The sequence below is a fragment of the Artemia sp. Qi Xiang Cuo genome, chromosome 9 (genome assembly GCF_049724085.1).
Source record: "Artemia sp. Qi Xiang Cuo chromosome 9, ASM4972408v1, whole genome shotgun sequence".
Taxonomy (NCBI): domain Eukaryota; kingdom Metazoa; phylum Arthropoda; class Branchiopoda; order Anostraca; family Artemiidae; genus Artemia; species Artemia sp. Qi Xiang Cuo.
This window is the reverse complement of record NC_142802.1, coordinates 1,373,501-1,394,456: the sequence shown is the minus strand read 5'-3', so window position 1 is coordinate 1,394,456 and position 20,956 is coordinate 1,373,501. Positions and strand designations below refer to the sequence as shown.

The 20,956-nt window shown below is 35.3% G+C and overlaps 1 protein-coding gene across 2 annotated transcripts in view; it reads left to right on the top strand.

Annotated features, from left to right (window-relative positions):
- Nucleotides 1-4,356: 4,356 nt before the first annotated feature.
- boca (LDLR chaperone boca) overlaps nt 4,357-20,956 on the top strand; it is a 77,938-nt gene continuing 61,338 nt past the window's right edge. The window contains exon 1 of one of the 2 annotated variants that reach the window (XM_089093821.1): nt 4,357-4,427. The gene's annotated coding sequence lies outside the window, so the exon portion shown is untranslated. Of the gene's footprint in view, nt 4,471-20,956 lie in introns of both variants that reach the window. The other variant, XM_089093820.1, reaches the window with a different exon arrangement.

Sequence of the window (20,956 nt, the reverse complement as noted above, 5' to 3'; positions counted from 1 at the left end):
GTTCGAGTGTACCGCCATTACTTATTTAAGATATTCCCTATCACTTATCTTTAGTGTTTCGTAAGATGTAAATGATGTCACATGTTGGTCTCAAAATCGCTTTCTCCACAGCTCTCTATTTTACACAACCACCTCTCTATTTTTCTTTCTCTCCAGCTACATGTGGTATCATAAAGTTGGTCAGAAAACTTTTTAAAAATGTCGACATGATCCTTCCGGTCGTCGTAGTCTGTTTTTTATGTTGATTCCAATAAAAAAAAAAAAATCCCAGAGTTTCGAAAAAACGGGGAAACAGTTCCCCAAAGTCCAGTGATCACTTTCTACAAAATGATAAAAGTACATATCGTATTAAAAGAATTTGACCTTTACGTCAAACAAAATCCATTGATTTCCTCCCTCTATTGATTGGCTGATAACTATCATGCTTGATTCTTGACTAGATTTCCTCGTTCTGTTGGTTATTGAGGAACGCCTTGCCGATACCGATGACTGCTGAGCGATGATCCGTTCGGAGAAGAGGCGGATCCAAATATAAACTGTTCTTAGTTACAGATTTGCGCATTTTGCATCTTTATTATTTTCTTAGATAATTGGAAAGGATAAAAAAAATATTTTCTATGAGCGCTTAGGAAATAATATGCTACAATCGTATAATATAATCTAGAAGACGTTTAAGATTAGACATATCGCCCTTCCTAGCCTGAACGTTTCTAGCAACCCGTGTCCAAGGCACTGTGGAGAAATATGAACAGTACGATTATCTACTGTCTCAATCATTAGACAAAGCTGGATCGGGATGCTGCTCTTCCAGAGAACATATAAACTAATAGAAACATAAGCGACGTTACATTTTTTCATGGGTAGGCACGCGTGTCACAATCTGAAAAACAGGAAAAGAAATAAGATGAATTGAGTGTCTAAAGGATAATGAAGAATTTAATACGTTGAACAGACAAAAAAGAAAAAGGAAAATAATCGGTTTGGCTTTAATAGTGCAAAAGGTAAACTTAACATTGGCTTGACAATGGAAAGAAAACAATACATGGAATTTATAAGTATAATCAAGGTCAAAATAAGTTTTATTTGAACAATGCCATAACATGATGACATTTAATTAGTAAATTTGGTGAATTGAATTGATATTTCAGTTCCATAGTTTTATCAATTTTGTCTCAAAGGGAAATTAATGTGGTCAGCATGAATGCAGAATCGCAGCAAAATAAAATTTAGTAAATCCTTTTTTCGCATCTATTTTTTTATGTTGGTATTGGTAAGTTTTATACCAAACTTGCGCGTAACCCGAAACTGAAAAGATAATGAAAAGAATCGTGAGGGTTAACTTAATGAGTCATAAAAATAATATGCTTTCTGATGAGAAGTTTTACGTAATTTGTAAGTTCGCGGCAGAATATTTGCAACAATAATAACAACAAGCAGTACTTTATATTCTTCTTGTAACACCAATATAATTTTTTTGAATTCCTTCAATTTTTTGAAAACTCATTAAGAATTTCACGATAAACAGTTCTTAACAGACGTTATTAGAAGAGAAACAAAGGTCCTACATCAAATTTCAAAGGACATTTTTATAGTAAAAAAAGTATAAAAGAAAAAAAAACTTCCTTACCAAAAAGAAAAAAGTTTTGACGCTCCATGGCCAAATATTACTATCTTAAATAACAGATTATTGTGAAAGCTAATAGATAATATGTGCTATAACTGTTAGATTTCCCCTTTGTAGTAAAACATTTTACGGTAAATTTCAAATAGTCACATAACTTCGTGGAACTCTCTCCTACTATTTATGAAATTCCGGCTATTTCTCTGTTGTAGCGTTGGTCAGAAGTTAGCATTGGCAATTTCTATATTTACTAAAATTTAATCCGAAGCCCCTTTTAGAAATACTGAATACGCCAATCAATCAAGTCATAAGTCATACCTGTAAGATAAGATAATAACAATAACCAAAATAACCAATAAGACAATAACCAAAGGCCTACCTCAGGGAGCAGTCCTCAGTTGCCTCCTATTAGGCCTATATATCTGGAACATGAACCTACCCCACACGAATCTACAATATGCTGATGATCTGGTGCTATGGTCATCTGGCAACACCTTTGAGATAGCACAGTCAAATCTGCAAAAGTCACTTTTCCAGTTTGAAAAATTCTCTCAACATTCAGATTTACCCATTGCACCTACCAAGTCAAAAATGATCCAATTTCACCGAAAGCGAAACCATGTTAATGCAAAACTAACTCTAAATAAAACAACTATTCCAGAAGATAATCACATTATTTACCTAGGTCTCATGCTTGACCAAAAACTTAATTTCCACCTCCACATTTCAAACACAATAAAAAAATGCTATAGAAAAACAAATATACTAAAAAGACTTCTTTCTACACCCTGGGGATGCAAGGAGAAAACCTTACTCCAGTTTTATAAATCACATATAAGACCCCATATTGACTATGGGCTCATCGTCTATGGTGCATGTGCAAAGACCCAGATGCAAAAATTTGAAACGACACAAAATGATATAATACGTCTCATATTTGGTCTTAGGAAACCCACAAACACCAAGTTTCTGCTTATGGAGAGTGGATTAACAACAATAAGGGAGAGACGTAGCTTTCTCTTGACAAAACATCTTACAAAAATTGAATCAAATAGCTCACACACACTACATAATTGGTTAAGAAATCCAGCCATGCATAGAGGCATTGCAGATGAGTATGCCAATATTCAGAAGAAGTTCCCCATACCAGCAACGTCTATTGCACCCACTTTCCCCCGATCCCCCCCATGGAATTGGTCAAGTCCCATAATAAATAATGAGTTCTCAAAGTGGAATAAACATTTAACCCCCATTGCTTTTGTCCAGAAAAAATTTGCAGAACTTAATACAATTACCTATAAAAATCACTTCCAAATATTTGTTGATGGGTCAAAAATGAATGAGAAGGTTGCAAGTGGTGTCTTCCTTCCTCACCTGAAAATTGCAATGGGTGAGAGATTATATAATAATTTATCTATAATGTCTGCTGAGTTAAATGCCATAATCATGGTATTAGAAAACTTTAAGGAAAACCAACCTTTGATTGGAAATTCAAATAATATTATCATATATTCCGACTCTCTATCAAACCTTGAGTTGCTAGCCTCAGCTCCTCAATATAAGTTGGACATTGACACTTATCATTGTCTCAGTATTATAGATAATCTTGCTTCAAGTGGCATAAGAACTTATTTTCAGTACATTCCTAGCCACTCTGGTAGAAGTGGTAATCATCAAGTTGATGATATAGCAAAAAATGCTATAAATATTGACCAGCCAAGTGGCAGCCCAATCCCGATTAGAGATATTTACCGATGGGGGCTATCAGATATTAATTTTAATAAAATTAATCCTATCCTTTCCCCCTTTCCCAATAAGTACCTTTCTAAAATATATCATAGAATTCGTTCTGGAACAAATGGACTAAATTTTCTTGCATTCTCATATAAGTTTTCTAATTCAAGTGGTTCAATTCCCCTGTCCCCTCTTTGCAGGCATTGTAATAAGAATAATGAAACAATTGACCATTGCCTATTTGAATGTAATATGCTGACGTCTACACAACATACCTTGCTGTGTAAACTGTTAAAATACTTCAAACACCACAAAATTTCACTATCAGCCAAGAGCCTAGCCAACTATACCTGCACACAGAGCACAGAAATCGATATCTATAATCTTATATTTGAACTCCTTGAGTCGAAAGATCTACTGAAAGATATCTGAGAATATCTAATAAATAAAATACAACCAAGCCAGTAGCTCTGTAGCCCACAGAGTGAAGCAATGAGAAAAGGGCTAAATAGTATCAACTAAATAGCCCGCCTGCTGTGAATTAGAAGAAGAAAGAAGAAGAGATGCGACATTAGCGAACCACTTCCCCGCCTCACCCCCTTGGTTTCTACTTTCACAAACATAAATAATACAGGTTCGCACCATTGTCCAAAGTTAATCGAGGAACTGAGAAACATACAATGTATAATTTAAACAAAGGAAATGGAAGGAGCTTTTATACGTGTCCAGGCTGTAGTAGACGGATATTTTTTAGGATGATTATACTGTTTAAATCTCCCTACGGTGGTCAAAGGCAACAGATGACACAAGATCCCTAGTCACGTGTAGTTTGTTCTGTTGTAAGTGCAGAACATGCCAAAATGATAGCCCTTTTACATATTACAAAAACTAAGGGGCTAAAATTATTATTATTTAGGCCGAAATCAATAGCAAAAATAATTCCTGATCATTAATGGTACTTTAGTTCCATAGCATGTCGTTAACACTCTTCATTAGGTTAACACGTCAATATTTAAATACTTGGAGTGAGGTCTATTTTCTCTCCTTTAGTTACACCACAGATAAGCACTAGGTAGCCTGTAGGCCTAGTCTACAGAAATTTACTTATTTTCTTGGTAAATTTTTCATTATTCGTATTATTGACTTACAAATAAAGTAAACATACTGCTTGATGCCTTTTTTTTTTATTCCAAATATAATAATCATTTTTGTTGGACCCTCTACACCAAGTAGCACCTGGCAGGAGACCTAAGTCAAGTTATCTCAAATGCAATGGAATACAGTCTACAAAATTACAAACAGCCAGGTTGAACACCTTCTATAAAAAAAAAACATTTATAGGATGGCATATTATTCAGCACATATTTTAAAAAAGAAAAAACATTTATCCAAAGTGTGTGTTTTTTTCATAATTTTTTTTTTAAATTTGAAAAAAGAAGGTAAAAAGGAAATAAGTGAGGATAAAGGTTCTCCCCCTGTAAAATATGCTAACTAGGATTATTTTGCATATTATGAAGTAAGAATTGTTTTCTTAACATGTCTCCTTATGACCAGGACTGGTCCTAAATTTCTACTGCAGCAACCACCAAGTATCAATGAATCCTATTTCAGGGTTTTTTTTCCACTTTCGTCTGTTTTTACATCATTTTTAATCAATCACTGTGTTGGTATTTTTCTTTATGTAGCAATGACCTATATGAGACCATAAGTGAGGGATGGGTATAAGACTGTATACCCCCCCCCCCTGAAATATTTGTCTGACTTGTAAAAACATAACAAAAATAGATATAAACAAACTCTTTATGTGTTTTTTTTATTTTTTTTGTGTAAACCCTCCCCCCCTGCCAAAAAAAATCTTGTGTAAAACACCCCCCCCCCCCAAAAAAAACAACATAATATTAGAAATCTATAAATGTCCCTCATTTTGTTCAATAAATATAGAGCAGTCCACATTTCTGACCTACAAATAAACTGATCATACCTCAAGGTGCCTGTTCTTATGCTCTTTCTGAATATAATAATTGCTTTGTTGCAAATTCAATTTTAAGCCCTTTTTGAACCCTTGAAAACATTAATCTCTTTCTATAGAAACTGTCCTGAAAAAGGCTTATGGCAGCTTTGCCTCTCGCTCAGACTACCTGTTTTGGCTTTGTCTCCAACTGGCCAATGGCTTGATGGCAACTTGATTTTGATTCAAAAATCAATAGAGTTTTTGGGTATAAAGCTAGGGGAGGCAAATTTGGGTCTGGGAGGGGCAATTGCCCCCCTGCTTCCTAGCTAATTATGCCCCCACCCCTCCCCCCTGATGGGCTAAATCAGAGGTGGCCAACCCAAATTATCTTGCAGGCCACTTCAGAAATGCAACATAACTCCACAGGCTGCATATAAAATTATATATACTAGACCCTGGTGCCATGCCAATAAGGGAAGGGTGGTAGCAGCAGGGCAAAAATAGCAGCACTGGTGTGCCTCCAATGATTTTCCATGCTGCCACCAGTGAGATGGCAGTAGCACACTGCCAGTGCAATCAAAGTAGACTGCAAACATTAATGTTTTCATCAGTCTTTCTCAAATCCCAGCTTGAATTTACAACAGATTTGGACCTATACAAGAGTTAAAAACTTTGCAAGTTGCTGGCTGGATGCTGGTTTTCTTTGTTTTTCATCAAGAGAAGTAGAAATCTGGTAGAAACAAAATGGCTGTGATGTTTCATAACCCTTACATAATAGTTGAAGTATCTATTAGCTATGTATTCTTAACACGGGTAAAAACTTTGAATAGAAGTTTGAACTTAGAAGCTTAATTTGTTCATAATACTCTTAGCCTTTATCTTTTGTCACCTTTAAAACAGTTGGAATGGGCAACTTTGAAATTGTTTTTTTTTTTCTCTTTTGAATTACTAAAAAGCCTTCCTTGTATTAAAGACCATTTTTAATAACAATTAAAAAACAAAAATATTTTTAAGTTGTTTTGGCTTCCTTATAGAATATGTCATCTAGGCTAATGCTGAACTGCTGCTTTTTTGGATTGCTTTTGGCTACTCTTTTGGATATTATTCAATTTTTCTTTTGGGGATTCATTCCAAATTAGAAACTCATAAGTGGCTAATATTAGTTAAATTATAAACTGCATGTAAAAGGAGCAAGTTTATCAAATTGAAAAATACATGATGGTGAAACACTTCAATTGCAATGAAAAAAAAATATATACTTCTATCAAGCATAAAAAAACACAACTATCAAAGTAAAGGTCCAACTTGGAATTTCTCCAATGACAATGAAAAAACGTTTTTTTTGTTTTAATCATGATTATTATCGAAAAGTGGGAATAGAATTTATCCTGGTCAACCAAGCCTCTCATTGGTGGCGTTTGGTAGATGTACCTGCATGGTCCTGGGGTCTAGTTTTCATATTAGATTTAAACCTGTTATAGATAATTTTTGGAGTAACAAATTGAAAAATAATAATGTTTTATTTACTATGTTTGCTATAATTTTTACATATAAACATAGATAATAATATAATAATAATAATGATACTAAATGCATGTTGTAAAAAATATATGATACTAAAAACAAAAAAAATAACAAAATGAAAAAAATAAAATCATAGAAAAATATATATTCACTAGTGGGATATTTGTTTCTCCACTTTTTACTTAGCTTTTGCAATTCAATCTCAATTTGGGTTTTTGCACATCATAATTGGTGTTGAAGGTTAGCATCCATTATGTTTGAGCGGTTTTGTGTTTTGTCAATTTTTATTTTTGAAAAAAAATTTTTTGCTGGTATAAGTTGAACCAAAAGTGCTAACAACTTGTCATGCCAAATTTGTTGAATTGGAAAATCTTTCTTTTGTGACAGAAATGTAAAAAAAATCTAGAATTTTCAAACATGCATTTTAATTCATTATTGCACTGTATGTCAATCAATCCATTTGGAGATATTCTTGGACAGACTCAATTTCAACATGAAAAGGAGATGAATATATTTCAAAAACTTTGTTTTTTTTTCTAACTCTAAGTTATTGAATCAGCTTTCAAAAGCATCTGTAATTTTTCATATTTCTTTCGCATATTTTATATAATTGTTACATTTTTATTTCTTAAATTTTTTCAACAATGGAAAGTGGTGAGCATTATTAATTTTCCATTGCGATTCAAATAACAGCACTTTCTTCTGAAATTCTTTAATGGGATTGAACAAATAGACTATGAGGTTATCTTTTCCTTGCAATGATATATTTAATTGATTGAGTTTGTTAACAAATGGTTGAAATGGGCAACTTTGAAGTTGATTTTTTTTTTCTCTTTTGGATTACTAAAAATCCTTCCTTGTATTAAAAACTATTTTTAATAACAATTAAAAAACAAAAACATTTTTAAGTTGTTTTGGCTTCCTTATAGAATATGTCATGTAGGTTAATGCTGAACTGCTGCTTTTTTGGATTGCTTTTGGCTACTCTTTTGGATATTATTCAATTTTTCTTTTGGGGATTCATTCCAAATTAGAAACTCATAAGTAGCTAATATTAGTTAAATTATAAACTGCATCTAAAAGGAGTAAATTTATCAAATTGAAAAATACTTGATGGTGAAACACTTCAATTGCAATGAAAAAAAAAACTTCTATCAAGCATAAAAAAACACAACTATCAAGTTTAAGGTCCAACATGGAATTTCTCCAATGACAATGAAAAATCGTTTTTTCTGTTTTAATCATGATTATTATCCAAAAGTGGGAACAGAATTCATCCTGGTCAACCAAGCCTCTCATTGGTGGCATTTGGATGATGCACCTGCATGGTGCTGGGGTCTAATATATACTCATATTAGATTTAAACCTGTTATAGATAATTTTTGGAGTACCAAATTGAAAAATAATGAATTTTTATATACTATGTTTGCTATAATTTTTACATATAAACATAGATAATATAATAATAATAATGATACTAAATGCATGTTGTAAAAAATATATGATACTAAAAATAAAAAAATTACAAAATGAAAAAAATAAAATCATAGAAAAATATATATTCACTAGTGTGATATTTGTTTCTCCACTTTTTCACTTAGATTTTGCAAGTCAATCTCAATTTGGGTATTTGCACATCATGATTGGTGTTGAAGGTTAGCATCCATTATATTTGAGCTGTTTTGTGTTTGGTGAATTTCATTTTTGAAAAAAACAAAATGAAAAAAATAAAATCATAGAAAAATATATATTCACTAGTGTGATATTTGTTGCAACGAGTTCGGAAAGGAATCAATCCTGAATGGTTGACAAAGCCTGATCTTATAACTCCATATAGTCAAGCAAAGCTATGGTTTTCTGTGTGGAAATATTGTGGGCCTCCAAGTTTATCAACAGTATAAGGATGTCCGCAAAGAGATAGTTTTCCAAGCTTCTTGCTCTGTATCATACAAATCTTATCCACAATCATTCTGCTTTCGCAAAACAAGATGGGAATTTAGTTTTCAGGTTTATTTCTTGTTCAGAAACCCCCTCTTTTTCTACATCTTCTGCCAAAATTCCGGAAGATGAGTGGTATGCGTATTAGGAAACTGAGTTCTCTGCTCCTGATCCTCTCATACAGCGATCTTATGAAGACATCTTGGACGCTGTTCTGGCCTATCATCTTCTATGTCAAGAAATATGCCTAAGGCGTACTATTTACAATATAAGGTTTGCTTCACCCACCGCACTAATCGGTGAACAGCTGCGTCTGTAGAACCTCCATTCGTAAATCTCATTTGCTTATCGGATATTATGTTCTTGATCTCTGGATTACTTATTAGTAATCAATGAATCAATCGTTCCGCCCGTTTCAATTAAATGGAGGTTAACGTAATCATTCTATAAGACTGGGGGTGAGAGTAATTGTCCTTCCCTGGCTTAGGCATGTAAGCTTAGCAATACCAATATAACAGGCTTGTATTTTCTACCATCCTATCTTGAGCATTATGGGGTATATCCCGTTGGCTCTAGTGGCTCCACAAGGCTGGAAACCATCCACAACTTTTTTGGCCCAGTCCTTCCTCACAATTTGGGATCCCTCAGAAATTTCTTTAGCCATTCAAATATGTCTACTATCTATTTAGGATGTTATTATCCGATGATCAGGGAATGACGGAAGGACGCTCACATGCCATTCCTTTACCAGTCTGTTAAAGAGCGAGGTATTGACTTGGGGGTGAACCCAATCATACACGTAATATTTTCTGTTCGTTTTAAGTTTTGATGTTACTCCTTATTTTCAGTTGCAAAACATGTTTTTTTTATATTTAATTTCTGATCTTTTTTTTTATAATGCTGGGAAATCCGTCGCCCACTTCATAGCAATGTTCCGTCCCCCATGAAAACTTCCTTCATGGAAAGATCTTCCCACATAAGGGAGAACCTTTAACTTTTGCCTCGGTTTGTCTTTTTTCATTATGAGACATATCGCCGAACCTTTGCTTCTTTTATTCTTCTTCTATTTAACAGCAGGCGGGCTTTTCAGTATAACTATTTAGCCCTTTTCCTTTTGCTTCACTCTGTGGGCTACAGAGCTACTGGCTTGATTGCCTCATATTTATTAGATATATTCAGATATCTTTCAGCAGATCTTTCGACTCTAGGAGTTCAAATATAAGATGATAGATGTTGATTTCTATGCTCTGTATGCAGGTATAGTTGGCTAGGCTCTTGGCTGATAGTGGGATTTTGTGGTGTTTGAAGTATTTTAACAGTTTACAAAGCAAGGTATGTTGTGCAGACGTCAGCATATTACATCTAAATAGGCAATGGTCAATTGTTTCATTATTCATATTACAATGCCTGCAAAGAGGGGACAGGGGAATTGAACCACTTGAATTAGAAAGCTTATATGAGAATGCAAGGAAATTTAGTCCATTTGTTCCAGAACGAATGATAAATTTTATCAAATATCTATGATAAATTTTAGAAAGATACTTATTGGGAAAGGGGGAAAGGATAGGATTAATCTTATTAAAATTAATATCTGATAGCCTCCATCGGTAAATATCTCTAATTGGGATTGGTCTCCCACTTGGCTGGTCAATATTTATAGCATTTTTTGCTATTTCATAAACCTGATGATTACCACTTATGCCAGAGTGTCTAGGAATGTACTGAAAGTAAGTTTTTATGACACTTGAATCAAGATTATCAATAATACTGAGACAATGATAAGTGTCAATGTCCAACTTATATTGAGGAGCTGAGGCCAGCAACTCAAGGCTTGATAAAGAGTCATATAGATGATAATATTATTCGAATTTTCAATCAAAGGTTGGTTTTGCTTAAGGTGTTCTAATGCCATGATTATGGCATTTAACTCAGCAGACATTATAGATAAATTATTAAATAATCTCTCTCCCATTGCAATTTTCTGGTGAGGAAGGAAAACACCACTTGCAACCTTCTCATCCATTTTTGACCCATCAACAAATATTTGGAAGTGATTTTTATAGGTAATTGTATTAAGTTCTGCAAATTTTTTCTGGACCAAAGCAATGGGGGTTAAATCTTTATTCCATTTTGAAAATTCAGTATTTATTATGGGAAATGACCAATTCCATGGAGGGGATTGGGGGAAAGTAGGTGCAATAGACTTTGCTGGTACAGGGAACTTCTTTTGAATATTGGCATACTCATCTGCAATACCTCTATACATGGCTGGATTTCTTACCCAATTATGTAATGTGTGTGAGCTATTTGATTCAATTTTTGTAAGATGTTTTATCAAGAGAAAGCTACGTCTCTCCCTTATTGTTGTTAGTCCACTCTCCATAAGCAGAAAGTTGGTGCTTGTGGGTTTCCTAAGACCAAATATGAGACGTATTATATCGTTTTGTATTGTTTCAATTTTTTGCATCTGGGTCTTTGCACATGCACCATAGACGATGAGCCCATAGTCAATATGGGGTCTTATATGTGAATTATAAAACTGGAGTAAGGTTTTCTCCTTACTTCCCCAGGGTATGGAAAGAAGTCTTTTTAGTATATTTGCTTTTCTATAACATTTTTTTATTGTGTTTGAAATGTGGAGGTGGAAATTAAGTTTTTGGTCAAGCGTGAGATCTAGGTAATTAATATTATTATCTTCTGGAATAGTTGTTTTATTTAGAGTTAGTTTTGCATTAACATGGTTTCGCTTCCGGTGAAATTGAATTATTTTTGACTTGGTGGGTGCAATGGGTAAATATGAATGTTGAGAGAATTTTTCAAACTGGAAAAGTGACTTTTGCAGATTTGACTGTGCAATCTCAAAGGTGTTGCCAGATGACCATAGCACCAGATCATCAGCACATTGTAGATTCGTGTGGGGTAGGTTCATGTCCCAGAGATATAGGGCAAAAAGGAGGCAACTGGGGACTGCTCCCTGAGGTAGGCCTTTGGATATTGTCTTTTGGGGTGAAGAGGCTGAACCAACACAAACAATGAAACTTCGCACTTCTATGAAGGATTTAATAAAGGATACTAGCTTAGGAGGTACTCCAAGGTTTGCAAGTTTATTTAAAAGGATTTGGTGGTTCACATTGTCATAAGCTCCTTCAAAATCTAGGAAAGCTGCCACTAGGATATTATTTTTTGAGAAAGATTCATTTACTGCATTTGTTAGCAAAATGAAAGCATCTGTTGAGGAGTGGTATTTCCTGACTCCAGTTTGAGTGTGTGGGATCATATTATTTTTCTCAACAAACCAGAGGAGTCTGTGATAAATCATTTTCTCCATTATTTTCCCCATCACAGGTGTAATCATTATGGGCCTATAAGACTCAGGGTTATCTTTTGGTTTATTTTTCTTTAGGATTTGTAGGAGGGACAAACATTTACATATATTGGGGAACCTAGAAGATACCCAAGCGTGATTATAACAATTTAGCAGTTCTTGTTTGTATGAAGGTGTGAGATTCTTTATCCTTGTAGGGTGTATATTGTCATAGCTACTGCTAGTTTTGGACCTAATATGATGTATTGCATTATTCAATTCCTGGATTGAAAATGGATTAGTTATGTACTCGGATTCTGGGCGTGGTTGGTAACTAGGGTTCATAGGAATTGTGGACAGTTTGCATTGATTATTTGATGTTAGCTTATTAACAAAAAGAGTTGCAAATAGGTTAGCCTTTTCATTATCATTGTCATAATGGGTATTATTATGTATAAGCTCATACAGGAGTGGGTTGGGAGAAGTCTTTTTCCCACATATGTGGCTTATGACTTTATGTATAATTGGCTCATTTGTTTCTCTGGAGAGATTATTTGCAAAATTATTCCAGTATTTATATTTAGCATCTATTATAGTCCTTTTTAGATTAGATTCTGCTTGTAATTTTTTTAAATATGTAGGAGGTGTTGGTTTTTTTATGAATTCTGTCCTAGCTGCCTTTTTTATCCTCCATTTATTTAGGCACTCATTTGTCCACCATGTTTTAGGAATTTGTTTAGGGAATGTTTTCTTAGGTGTTGTCCTGGGAATAGCATGATTAGCTGTATTTATTAGTAAAGATGTCAACGCTTCAGCATGTGTGTCAACTGTTGTGTTAGAAATGCATGAACTTTGGGTGAAACTTGTAATTTCATCATTTAGCTTATTTTGGAAAATAGACCAATTTGCTTTAGTGTTGATATATTTGGATGTATGAGACAAAGTTTCAGCAGGTTCATTTAGGGAGCTAACTATAGCAAAGTGGTCTGTACATAGACTATCAATTTTATTAATGTAAATTTTGTTCAAAAAATTTAAAGACACAATTTGTAGGTCAATTGTGGAGAAATTGCCACTTTTGGGGTTGAAATAAGTATTCAGGTTTGGAGGGGTAGCAACAACTAATTCATTATTATTTGAAGTCATATGCTCAATAAATTTACCAGCTTTATTTGCTGGTTTATTCCCCCACAAAAGGCTGTGGGCATTGAAATCACCACAAATAATGATATTTTTTAACATATTAGAATTATTTATATAATTAAAGAAATCCTTGGCATCTGTAGTTTGGCCATTAGGGTTATAAAAGCTTATTATGTAGGTTTTTAAATTATTCAGCCAAACACTTATACCAATTACATCAACATCATTTTCAAAATCTGGAAATTTGATGCCACAAAATTTTATATTATTATTAACTAATAAAGCTACACCACCTCCTTTTCTCTCTGAAGATCTATCCTTTCTCAGGATAGTATATCCCAGAGACTTAATTTGTTGATTTTGGGTTAAATGAGTTTCCTGGAGGCAAGCAATATTAATTGAATTATTATTCATAAATGATATTAGTTCATATAGCTTATTTTCTGTCAGTGATCTTACATTCCATTGGAGTATTGATAAATGTTGTGTTGTTGATTTATTCTTCATATGACTGTGTATCAATGTTCAGCTTTGTTAAGAGTAAAGCAAGATCTTTTTTTGCTTGAATGAGCATATCATCTGGGATGTAGATTTTTGCCAATTCTGCAATAATTTTTTTTTTCTGTAGTTGATGTATGTTCATGGCCTGAACTGCATTACAGATTAGAATGAATAAGCATATATTTTGTGATTGCATTTTTGGTAGTGCATCCTGTTTGTTGGTTAAGGGATTGATTCCTGGTAGTGTTTCTGGTTTGTTTCTTCTTGGGAGGGAGGGCGAGGCTAGCCTCATCTCACCGGAAAAGGAGGCTTGTTGGCTTTGTGATTCCTTCTTATAGAGATTTGAGCTAGGGGGCTTAGAAGATGGTGTTTTATATGGGGTGCTTGATGCATTGGGGGCAATTGACTTCGGGGGGTTGGTTGGTTTTATAAAAGGCTTTATTTGGTATCGTTGGGCAGTATTTGCTTCCGTTGCTGCAAAGGGGTATGGGATGGCCTTCTCTATTGATATTTGGAGTGTTAGAGCTCTTTTCTTGTATGCAGGGCATAATGATTTATTTGTAGATTCATGTGGGCCTTTGCAATTGATGCATGTAGGCTGGGTGTTGTTGCAAGTTGTCAGCTCTTTAGGATGGAAAGATTTACAATTACTACACTCTTGGAGAATTTCATTGCATTTGTTTGTTGTGTGTCCCAGTTTGAAACACTTCTGACACTGAATAGGCTTAGGTTTGTATTCCTTGTGTGGTTTGATTTGCCCAAATAGGAATAATTTTTCTGGGATATCAATTTTATCCTTCAGTGTGAATAAGAAGGATCTACTAGTTTTTAGGCCATTAGAGTTGGGTTTTCCAAGTTGGGTAACATCCTCAACTGGGATTGTGTTTCCAGCCCTATCTGAAAGGTCTTCTTTTAACTCCTGAGTAGATATCTCTGGAGGAACATTATAAACTACTATTTTTGTTGGTGATTGTTTTGGGTTCCAATTAGATGCAATAATTGGGTTATTCAGAAGGGATTTAAGGTTAATTATTGTATCTGCTGATTTCTGATCTTCTACAGCTATTAGCAGAGATCCATCACGCTTAATGTTAAGCGAGAACATTGATTTTAGCAATTTAAAAATTGCAACTCTTATTGCAGTGATCATTTTTATCTCAAAGGGGGTAGTGGTAGTAATTTTAAGGTAAATTCGTAAGTTTTTGGAGGGAGAATCTTGGGAAGGGAGAGGAGAAATGCTTTTAATTGGGGAGATTTTTTTTCCTTTTCTTAGAGCTTCTAGAGAGGACCTCTTGAAACCCATTATCATCATTTATGGTTACATTAGCCCCTACACTTATCATTGTCCTATTCTCCGAATTGGAGCTATCATTAGAACTTTGAGATATCGTGCTTGACCAGCCAGGATGGGTATTTTTCACTATGAGACTTTCACTGGAATTTGATTTGGGATCTGGGGGGACTTTTTTTTTGGAGGACTTCTAATCATTGCCTATTGGAAAAAGCTTTAAACACAAAAATAAAACCAAAACAAGAAGGGAAAATAGATGATATCAAACCGTCTGCACTATACTATTGGGAGGATAGACACCACAGTATAGCCCTGAGGATGACTTGAGCAGAATTGGTTTAGTACAACTGCTGATTAGAAGAGATAATAATCACAAGAAAACATATTTCGATTTTCTTATAAGGTTGCTGTTGCGGGATTCCTCATCCATATTGATGTTCAGGTGTTCAGGTTTATTGTTCAGGGGGTGGGACGATAACTTCTTTTTCTTCCAACGATTTGTTGTGAAGATATTATTGTAAGATCCAAAACCTCTCTTCCTCCTCTCGTTATGAAAGTAGGGCTCGAGCCCCGGTCGCACCAAGCAAAGCCTTCCCCAGACAGGTAATCCAAAAGCTCAAGTCACCTTCCATTTGGATAGGTGCTTCCCCATAATGTTTGATGCGCATTTGTATCACATGACAAGCTTAAGGAGATTTTCTTATATTTAGAGCATTCCACCAATTACATTACCTTCTTTGGTGTTAAGATCTCATCGTATGGCATGTAAATTGAACTAAGTACCAAACGTTCATGGCCAATAGGATTTCTTGCCATAACAGCTATTACATCCCTAGAATAATATTTGGACAACTTCTAAGTGTCTAAATTCTTTGAATGATAAATACACATTGCAGGAGCGATTCATGCCTCATCATGAACATGGAGCTCCGCTCCACTGACCATCTCGTGATCATTCCTCTGACAATCCACGGCTTCTGGACCATCGCTAATATGTCTGTGTTTTTGCCAGCAGCATCCATGATTATAAGAGGCTGCTTGGCAATGATGCGGATTGATGTGCCAGCATTCTAGCCCACCCAACTCATGTGCTCACTTCATCTTAAATTAGTTAGATTGTAAGGTCCCGCTCCGTCTTTTACTGGGGTGGATTCCATGGGCTTCCTGTAGAGTGGTTCGAGAAGTGTGTACCCCCTCAATCCAATGGGACACTGAAAGTTCTATTTATCCACTTCAGGGACCAAGTCTAGGTCAATTGTCACTTGGGATTAAGTTTTTTTTCCTTCTTGACGTGGATCTTGGTAACTCCAACTTTCTCCGTAGAGAGAAAACGATTACAGGCCAACAACAGCACCACAAGCTTCTCCAATGACCCGACATTTGAATCCTCAATGGAAAAATTTCTTCTCGGAGGCGTGTCTCCTGGTGCGAGGGCAACGTAACTGTGATCCAGCCTGTTCACTACCTCTTTAATCCATGACGTCGTCCTCTCATCCTGGCATCTCACTTTTATTATAGCTTTCCCCAGTCTCATAGAGGCTACATTGGGACCGAAGTCTAGGTTGCCCCCGTGATGTTGGCATTAACGGCTTCCATCAAAAGGGCGTTATAATCTTCACTGAGGAGTTGCCAGTCACTCTTACCCACCCTAATGGGTATGAATCTGACTGCTTCCGCTAAGCCCCTCTTTTGTCTCGGTGCCCCAGGAGCTTCTTACCTTCTCATCCATACTTCAAGGCACTGCTTTACTGGAGAACCGTCTGGAGTCGGGTTTTGGGACGAATTGACTTTGTCCCTCTTTTCTCCTTTGGTTGAGGAGGGCTGCTGGTCAGGGACGTATGTCCACTTCCACTCCAGGCCCTCTCCCCTCAGACGTGCTGGTGTGTGAATAAATCTCCTACAGACCATCATCCCCAGGCCTCTGGCTTCCCTTCTTTCCATCCGGTTGGGTTTCTTTGTGTACCTGAGCTTCTCCCAGCGCTCAGACTTGTTTTTTAGGTTTTCTCCCGATTCAGACTTGTTCTGTTTTGGGTGAGAGTGGCAACTTCAGTAATCCCTGCTTATTTCAGCCTCGGAATTCCTCCAAGCCTCCGTAATTTCTTTGGGAGCTCATGATTGTTCACAAGGATTCACAGTCGATTTTTAGCATCCTCTTACTCGTCCACGCTCAAGGCCTCCACAGATTGAAATTCTACATCCGTGATTTTATCAACTGTTTTATTCTTCTCCAGCATCAGAAAATTTTCTCTTAACTTTAGTTTCTGATCACCAATTCAGGACCCTCACCTAGAGCACCATCCCCTCTGGTTTACTATCCTGTGTTTATTGGGTGCACGCTAGATTATTCATCGTGCGACGAGGCAGCTGCCTGAGTGGCAAGCTCAAGGCACGGTCAAAAAGCCTGGGCCCCTTTTTAAATGGTGAACCCAGCGGAATAACCAAGTTTTAAATAGAATAGAATTTAAAAATTTTCTTTTTGCAGCATCGTTGCCGAATTTGAATTTTACGTCGCAAATAGCACATGTGCTGAGTCTTTAATAGCATTTCAGACTTGTTACAATACATCAAATCCACCTGGATTTGCTTGTTGCTTGTATTGTATTTAGTATCTACTAAAATTCCTATGCTATAAAAGTAACATGTGCCTTAGACGGTGTTTGATTAACACTACTGATGATTTGACACTTTTCAGATAGCAGCTCAGATTTCCTCATTTATATTACGTTCGAGTGTACCGCCATTACTTATTTAAGATATTCCCTATCACTTATCTTTAGTGTTTCGTAAGATGTAAATGATGTCACATGTTGGTCTCAAAATCGCTTTCTCCACAGCTCTCTATTTTACACAACCACCTCTCTATTTTTCTTTCTCTCCAGCTACATGTGGTATCATAAAGTTGGTCAGAAAACTTTTTAAAAATGTCCACATGATCCTTCCGGTCGTCGTAGTCTGTTTTTTATGTTGATTCCAATAAAAAAAAAAAAATCCCAGAGTTTCGAAAAAACGGGGAAACAGTTCCCCAAAGTCCAGTGATCACTTTCTACAAAATGATAAAAGTACATATCGTATTAAAAGAATTTGACCTTTACGTCAAACAAAATCCATTGATTTCCTCCCTCTATTGATTGGCTGATAACTATCATGCTTGATTCTTGACTAGATTTCCTCGTTCTGTTGGTTATTGAGGAACGCCTTGCCGATACCGATGACTGCTGAGCGATGATCCGTTCGGAGAAGAGGCGGATCCAAATATAAACTGTTCTTAGTTACAGATTTGCGCATTTTGCATCTTTATTATTTTCTTAGATAATTGGAAAGGATAAAAAAAATATTTTCTATGAGCGCTTAGGAAATAATATGCTACAATCGTATAATATAATCTAGAAGACGTTTAAGATTAGACATATCGCCCTTCCTAGCCTGAACGTTTCTAGCAACCCGTGTCCAAGGCACTGTGGAGAAATATGAACAGTACTATTATCTACTGTCTCAATCATTAGACAAAGCTGGATCGGGATGCTGCTCTTCCAGAGAACATATAAAATAATACAAAAATAAGCGACGTTACATTTTTTCATGGGTAGGCACGCGTGTCACAATCTGAAAAACAGGAAAAGAAATAAGATGAATTGAGTGTCTAAAGGATAATGAAGAATTTAATACGTTGAACAGACAAAAAAGAAAAAGGAAAATAATCTGTTTGGCTTTAATAGTGCAAAAGGTAAACTTAACATTGGCTTGACAATGGAAAGAAAACAATACATGGAATTTATAAGTATAATCAAGGTCAAAATAAGTTTTATTTGAACAATGCCATAACATGATGACATTTAATTAGTAAATTTGGTGAATTGAATTGATATTTCAGTTCCATAGTTTTATCAATTTTGTCTCAAAGGGAAATTAATGTGGTCAGCATGAATGCAGAATCGCAGCAAAATAAAATTTAGTAAATCCTTTTTTTCGCATCTATTTTTTTATGTTGGTATTGGTAAGTTTTATACCAAACTTGCGCGTAACCCGAAACCGAAAAGATAATGAAAAGAATCGTGAGGGTTAACTTAATGAGTCATAAAAAAAGCTTTATGATGAGAAGTTTTATGTAATTTGCAAGTTCGTGGGAGAATATTTACAACAATAATAAGAACAAGCACTACTTTATATTCTTCTTGTAACACCAATATAATTTTTTTGAATTCCTTCAATTTTTTGAAAACTCATTAAGAATTTCACGATAAACAGTTCTTAACAGACGTTATTAGAAGAGAAACAAAGGTCCTACATCAAATTTCAAAGGACATTTTTATAGTAAAAAAAGTATAAAAGAAAAAAAAACTTCCTTACCAAAAAGAAAAAAGTTTTGACGCTCCATGGCGCAATATTACTATCTTAAATAACAGATTATTGTGAAAGCTAATAGATAATATGTGCTATAACTGTTAGATTTCCCCTTTGTAGTAAAACATTTTACGGTAAATTTCAAATAGTCACATAACTTCGTGGAACTCTCTCCTACTATTTATGAAATTCCGGCTATTTCTCTGTTGTAGCGTTGGTCAGAAGTTAGCATTGGCAATTTCTATATTTACTAAAATTTAATCCGAACCCCCTTTTAGAAATACTGAATACGCCAATCAATCAAGTCATAAGTCATACCTGTAAGATAAGATAATAACAATAACCAAAATAACCAATAAGACAATAACCAAAGGCCTACCTCAGGGAGCAGTCCTCAGTTGCCTCCTATTAGGCCTATATATCTGGAACATGAACCTACCCCTAACGAATCTACAATATGCTGATGATCTGGTGCTCTGGTCATCTGGCAACACCTTTGAGATAGCACAGTCAAATCTACAAAGGTCACTTTTCCAGTTTGAAAAATTCTCTCAACATTGAGATTTACCCATTGCACCTACCAAGTCAAAAATAATCCAATTTCACCGAAAGCGAAAACATGTTAATGCAAAACTAAATTTAAATAAAACAACTATTCCCGAAGATAATCATATTAATTACCTAGGCCTCATGTTTGACCAAAAACTTAATTTCCACCTCCACATTTCAAACACAATAAAAAAATGTTACAGAAAAACAATTATATTACAAAGACTTCTTTCTGCACCCTGGGGATGCAAGGAGAAAACCTTACTCCAGTTTTATAAATCACATATAAGACCCCATATTGACTATGGGCTCATCGTCTATGGTGCATGTGCAAAGTCCCAGATGGAAAAAATTGAAACGACACAAAATGATATAATACGTCTCATATTTGGTCTTAGGAAACCCACAAGCACCAAGTTTCTGCTTATGGAGAGTGGATTAACAACAATAACGGAGAGACGTAGCTTTCTCTTAACAAAACATCTTAAAAAATTGAATCAAATAGCTCACACACACTACATAATTGGTTAAGAAATCCAGCCATGCATAGAGGCATTGCAGATGAGTATGCCAATATTCAGAAGAAGTTCCCCATACCAGCAACGTCTATTGCACCCACTTTCCCCCGATCCCCCCCATGGAATTGGTCAAGTCCCATAATAAATAATGAGTTCTCAAAGTGGAATAAACATTTAACCCCCATTGCTTTTGTCCAGAAAAAATTTGCAGAACTTAATACAATTACCTATAAAAATCACTTCCAAATATTTGTTGATGGGTCAAAAATGAATGAGAAGGTTGCAAGTGGTGTCTTCCTTCCTGACCTGAAAATTGCAATGGGTGAGAGATTATATAATAATTTATCTATAATGTCTGCTGAGTTAAATGCCATAATCATGGCATTAGAAAACTTTAAGGAAAACCAACCTTTGATTGGAAATTCAAATAATATTATCATATATTCCGACTCTCTATCAAACCTTGAGTTGCTAGCCTCAGCTCCTCAATATAAGTTGGACATTGACACTTATCATTGTCTCAGTATTATGGATAATCTTG